A 6,456-nucleotide genomic window follows, 5' to 3' on the forward strand; every position below is an offset into this window, starting at 1 on the left:
CCACAGGAGTCGAAATAGGGTATTGTTACTTGAAAGTGTATATCCATACATCCAGGAACAGACAAGGCACTCTAGAGACAGCTGTCAAGGAGAAAGGGAGGAACAGGATATGCAGCACCTCTCCTGTCACACTACAGGACAGTATTTGCTATGCCAGGCAGTAGCTTTACACAGATTGCAGCGTATTTGTAGATCTCCATCACTCAAATCAACATGCTGTTTTCAAAGTGTCTAAATTTTGAGATGATAGTACTTCAGTTTGCAGCATGGTATAGCTCTTGGAATTCCAGGCTTTTCGGATCCCATTCTCTGAATCACTTGCCCTGAACTTGACATCAACACAAAAAGAGAATCCATACGCATAGACTGGAAACTATTAAACAGATGGAGGATTTTGGTTCCCTCCAGAAGAGAACAGATGTGCTTGCAAACACAAACATACGCATTCACCCAAATTAAACATAATAGTCATTTTATGTTTATCTCATAGTTTATCTCATATACATAAATTAAACATTCTATTAACTTCTTATGTGCTGCAGGTTTGAACGTTTTTGGCTGCCAGGCTGACTTCTGCAATAACAAAGTTAATATAAAACAGCACCCAGAAAATGAGTGCGTTTCATCTGTCATTGTTTAGACAAAGCTGACTCAAACCAAAGAAAAAAAAGCAAACAAAATTAAGATCTGACAATGAGGTATTTTCAGTATAAACAATTATCTGTGTGCAACTTCAGTTGGAGTGGTGCTTCAGAAAGGTGCTTGACAGACAACATCCCTGGGATTTTCATGTAATGAAAGCAGTGAGGATAGTACCTTGATAGCACCAACATCACTTGTTGGCTCTTTCTTTTCTCAGCATAGATATGCAAGTGTAGTTACCAATCCATGTTGGAAGAATCCCATGCATCAAAAACACGAGTTGGTGAAAATACACATTCAGAGAAAAGCTATAGTTTCCAATGCCTACATTAAACCAGCCTAATTCAGACAGGGATTACATAATTCATTACCATTTAGTTTCACACATACAATTCATGCGAGGGTTGTTTTGTGTCTCCTGATAACCTGTATCTTTTTCTCTGAAGACAGCAGTGGTTTTTCAGTTCAGAGAGTAGCTCCTTGGCTACGTATGAATGACACGTGTCCCTCTTGCTAAGATAGTTCTACGATTGTTGGTACTGTGATCTGCTGTGTGTTTATGCTGTTGCTGCAAGTTATTGCGATTCTAAATCTTTGCCACACTAGATAATACCAAAAATATTAACTACGTCTACTACTGGCACAGTAATATTATTCTCACATCCTTCAGATTTATTTCTCTGTCCCAGGGGATTGTTCATCGCTGCTGGGTGATCTCTGGGATTTTGCTCCCACTCATTTTCTTTCTCCAGCTTCGTTCCCCTGGCTCTGCTTGAGTGAACCCCCTTCTCAGCCTTGCTTCTGCACTGTTTAGACAACAGTCTAAATCTAATCTCAGGACTGGACATGTCTCCCTTTCTCCCCCAGAGTACTCCACCAAATTCAAGAGTCAGCATTACTGCAATCCCAGTGTTGGGCCCGGATGAAAAGCCTTGTATCAGTTTTAAAATATTCACACCCAAGTTCTGCATTTTAATGTAACTGTTTGAAAATTATCACCTATTATTGATCCACAAATCGCTGCAGTCAGGTTACAGATTGTGGCTACTAGAATCCAACAAGAGCCTTCCAGTGACTTAATGACCCAATACAGGATGAAATGTAAGAGCAGGCTCTGCAAAGCTCCCTTTAAAATAGCCACAGAACTTTCCAGAGGAATGTGAATCTCGGTGTCACAAGCAAACTTTGGATAGAGACAACCTGCCTCTATACTCCTATAGACTCTATACTGTTCTATACACTCTGTACTGTTCACTGTTCTGCACCTGTCTCCTTCCAGTTTAAACAGTGACTTCTTAATATATGTATTTTTTTCTGCTGCTCCAGAGGGTGCTTAACTACAATGACAAGTGAAACGAATCATTTCTGCTCAGATGCCATGCTGAAGGATGTCATGGTAGAATCAAAGATACACCATACAGAGCTATCTTCTCATTTGCAAAGTGATGGGGATGCATTTAACAGTAAGAGATCACGTCAGTGTCTGCTTAATAATATAGACTGCTGGTTTTATGCAGCTATATTTACAGTAGCAATCACAGGAGAATGCAGAATTCATTCAGTAGACCTCAATCCTGGGGCTGATCACTGCTCATAAATGGAAATCCTTACAGATTTTATGCCAACCTCCTTTCAGACGCACAAAGCTATTTCTACAGGTGCTGGTATAAATGATTTAATTTAACCACATATTACTCTCTTCCTCTAAGCTTGCTCTAGAGGAAAAAAAAAAAGTCAGTGCACCACAACAGACCAAACCACACATCAGCTTGCTGTGACTGAAAGATTTAAAGAAAAGGGAAACCAGAAGGTAGTACCAACCCTTACCAGAAGGTAGTACCTACCATAGGTACCCCCACAGCTGGAGGAAGGTTGTCTCAGTGCTGCAGCATGCAGTTAGATGGGTGGCATCTGTCACTCAGGGAGAAGTCATACACGGTTACTCATGGTTACAATCTCAGAATAATTCAGGAGGAAAGACATCCAGCAACACTGATAGGTGACATCAATACAGTTGGCTGTTATAAAGGCAAACATTTCCGTATGACAGCCACAGAAAATAACAGCCGAGATCCTGCATATACAAATATACCCTGCGTATACATATACCCTTTTGCCAAACAGGCTGTGATATACCTCCTGAGCCATAGGGCATTTTCCCATCATTGGTTCCCCTGTTTCTTTTGTTAGGTAAACAGTCCCAACTGATTTCCCTACCCCAGAAGAACAAGGAAATCATTTTTTCATCTATTTTCCCTATGCCTAGGAGGACATTTTGCTTTTCTATTAAAAGATGGTTGCATGGGAATACCAGTCAACAGCCTATAAAATGAGAGAAAGAGATAAACTTTTCATTGATAATTCAGGTAAAGATTTACCCACAACCATTCTGGGTTTATCCTCTCGGTAACTGTCACTTCACAAAACACAGAAGCAGCAACGTCATTCTTGCTTGAGTGTGTATGTGCAGAACTTCTTTCTACTGGAAACAAAGTCATTCATCCGTGTGTCAAAATGCCTACAGTGGCATCATCTAATGGAAATGTATCCCTTGTTTATTTGCAAAGTATCCTCATTTTAGGAAGGACAGGGCTGCTTTCTCACTGTGGGGATCTGTCTGCTGAGGCTAGTCACAGCACTGACATCTGTGAAATTTACCAATTTATTTCAACATAATCCATCCCTTCGACAAAGAAAACAGAATGGTGTGATGCCAGGCATATTTGGGTAACATCCAAAAGACACTGAGCCACGTTCCAGCTTGCTCCCAAAAAGAGCTTGGCTGGCACAAGTGAGGCAGAGCAGGGCTAGGAAGAAGCAGCTAGGCATGAGAAAACAGAACTGTTTAAGCAGGCAGAGCCAACAACACCAGTGCAATGGTGAATGACTTCCGGGAGATCTTCAATCTCCGTTGGTTCTGTCTAGAGTGTGTGCAAAGAAAGAGAAACCTTTAGAAGGTTATTTAAGACATATAAATTATGTTTTACTGCATGTGCCCTCAGAGATTTGCATACTCTCTGAATACCTCAGAAGATTAGCCTGATATTTCCTTAAGTCAGGCACTTAAGGTAAGCCTAAAGATAAAGCTAAAGATGAACCTCTTCCTCCATACTTTGTAGCATATGTAACCTTTGCACAGTGCTGAGAGTGGAAAGGTCCAGCTCCCATTTGTCTCCAGTGTTAAGAAATAAGTATACATAAGGCAGAACTCAAATCTTCAGAGTAAAGACAATTCATTCTGAGCTCACATGACTCCCAGCTGGTTAGCAACATACTTTGATAGGAAACAGGTATCCAAAAGCATTTAGGTATTTGAGGTATGATCTTTCAAGATAAAAAGGGAACATGCCAGAAAGAACTAAACAGTCACATCTTGAAAAACAAGGGCTGTTTAAAAATGTCTCTTGTTAGCAACCTAGAGGTACCCACAAAATTCACTGCTGCAAGAGATCTCTCTGCTTATGGAGAAATCTCTCTGATGGCAACAGTTATGGGATTTCTACCTTGCTTGTACTGGTGGTGAATTTATAAGCAGATGCAGGCAGCACTATGGGCCTTCTCTTTTCATCCTACCTATTCTTATTCATATTATTGTCTAATCCTTATCTGAGACTCCCTAAGCTGCCCACCTCAACAATGTAAGTTTTATTCATACTCTGGGGTTTGAAGAAACACAGCACAACATTCCTGCAAGAAAAATCCAAATGATGTTTCTTTGTGGCTGCAATTTAATCTATTCTAAGTGGTGTCTCTGTTCCCCAGTGCTTTGCTTAGCAGAGGTTAGCTCTCTAGTGATGAAAACAGAAGATATTTTAGCATTTACGTGCAAGCGCATGCATGTAGGAATGCAAATTTGTAAAAGCTCCAGAGTTCATCAAAATATCAATGGAATTACAGAGCTCCCAATATAGGGCTTCCAAACCGAAGGACACAGGTGTTCATTGCTCCTTCTGAAGCCTAAAAATTAAAGTGTACCTATAGCTGTATCTCACTCCACTGGTCAGCAGAATGGTCTTCACTTTCTATGCCATTACACAAGGAGAGTGGCCTTGAATTTTATTGTGAGGATGTTGCTTATGTTCTTCATCTCTAAAGGAGTTCCTTCTTAATGCAGTGGGAGTCGTTCTCTGAACGCATTTTGAATGCGTATTTCTGCTCAGGTAAAATTTTACATTCAATTTGCCAGTTAGAGCATCCTTCTGCACACAGAAAGGTGAGGTACAAAAATCTTCATCTCTCTCAGGAATACTGCAGGGAACAGAAATAAAACCAGGAGAAATCTGCAGTAGCTTCCATGGAAATAGAACATGCTACAGCAATAGCAAGCTGCAGGACCAGAACAAGGTGCCCAGGAACAGTTATGGAGGAGGAATTCTTCAGAATAGAACTGCAAGCTTTTGTTTTTGAACGTGCAATTCTGTAGCCGTGGCATCCCAAGGGTTACTAACTAGCCCAAGCATCGTGCATCCTTGTGCGCACACAGTATTTGTATAACATCAAGTAATGAATTGCTTCTGTTCAAACACTGCCCGAAAAGCAATTGGATTTACAGCAAGCTAATTTGACAGAGTTCCCCTCCTCAGCATCCCTAAATGACACATTCTTTATTTGCATGGTGCAACAGGAGCACACTGCCTGAAGTCTGACAATCCAGTTTCTGCTTCTACTACTGTCTGTGAGCAGGAGTTTTATCTGCATCTACTTCTAACCAGGAAAATGACCACAGAATGTAGTTCACAGAAGGATCCTGGAAGGCACACTAAGAACTGAAAAGCATCTTTACCCAGTAACAGTCTGAGGTGAATTGTGGATCCTTCATGAGGCTCCAGCCACATAATTGCAAATACTGAATATTTTATCTGATCCTCATAACTCTAACTTGCAACGATTCAAATGAAATTCCCATTTCAGATATGCAGGAACGAAAGTCTTAATAACAACCACTAAATCTCAAAATCACATTCAGCCCCTTTATTAACCTGTTTATAGAAAAAAAACAAACCACCAACCTGCAATCACATTACCAGCCAGCCAAAGAGCTGAATTCTCCCAAGGGGAAACACTGGATTAGAGAGAAATTTTGCTTAAAAATGAAGCTTATATGATCAGGATGCAAAGTCTCGATCAAATAAGCAACAATATGCTGTAAAACCTAACCACCACAATGAATAACAACTTTTTGTTATGCCTCTTTATAGGTGAACAGCTTACATTTAAGTTACCTAACAGTGGAAAAAACTGCTACAGATTCACCCCTCCTACATGGAGGTCCAGTACATGATTACAAAAGTCACTTCAAGCAGATCATGATGGGCCTAGAATTCTTCCATTGTGGCAAGCGCCACTAACCAACATCAAGCTCTTTGTTGTGTAAGTCATACTAGTAAATAAAAACAATCTCAAATATTAACATGAAAGCAATGCTGTGGAGTGCCTCATGTCTGCACACAACCATCATCCAAACAGCACTTATCATCTGAATGAGCCAGGGTGCATTTTCTTCTTTAATAAATCAGAGAAAGAAACCAAATGTTGCAGCCGATCTTCTGCTGAATGTTTTCAGGAGGCTGAACAGAACCCTCACAGCATGGTGAAACGTCCACAATAAAATAGAAGCAGGCTCAGTTTCACATGGCTAACAGCATCACTTGAGCTTCCATTTCTTCTGTCAAGACAAAGCTCCTTTAGAAGAACTGCAGCAATGCTACTTATTGCAAGCAGATTGCAGAGGCTAGCATTTCTGGTAGCAGCTTTGGTCAGAAGAGGTTAACTCAGTGGTTCAGAGACAAGTTGGATTCAGGGAGGGTGACAAAC

This window comes from Excalfactoria chinensis, chromosome 4 (assembly GCF_039878825.1).
Source record: "Excalfactoria chinensis isolate bCotChi1 chromosome 4, bCotChi1.hap2, whole genome shotgun sequence".
Taxonomy (NCBI): Eukaryota; Metazoa; Chordata; class Aves; order Galliformes; family Phasianidae; genus Excalfactoria; species Excalfactoria chinensis.